Source organism: Macrosteles quadrilineatus, unplaced genomic scaffold, assembly GCF_028750875.1.
Source record: "Macrosteles quadrilineatus isolate MER2022 unplaced genomic scaffold, UCM_ALF_1.0 Scaffold_3__2_contigs__length_128488019, whole genome shotgun sequence".
Classification (NCBI taxonomy): Eukaryota; Metazoa; Arthropoda; class Insecta; order Hemiptera; family Cicadellidae; genus Macrosteles; species Macrosteles quadrilineatus.
The window spans coordinates 30,388,567-30,388,771 of NW_026542596.1; positions in this window are offsets into that span (position 1 = coordinate 30,388,567).

Genomic DNA, 205 nt, shown 5'->3' on the forward strand with positions numbered 1-205 from the left:
AGTTTAAGAAATTAAATTAAGTAGTTCTATACAAACTCACTAATATTTTTAATTGATTGTCTATGGAACAAGTTCAAATCTAGTGTATGTTTGCGTTCGTAATCAAGAGTGGAATTGCATAAATGTTGATGTTTATTTATACACAACACATACTAATGTAAAACTCAAAAGTCTCTACATATTAAAACGTGTTTGTCAAAGTGTA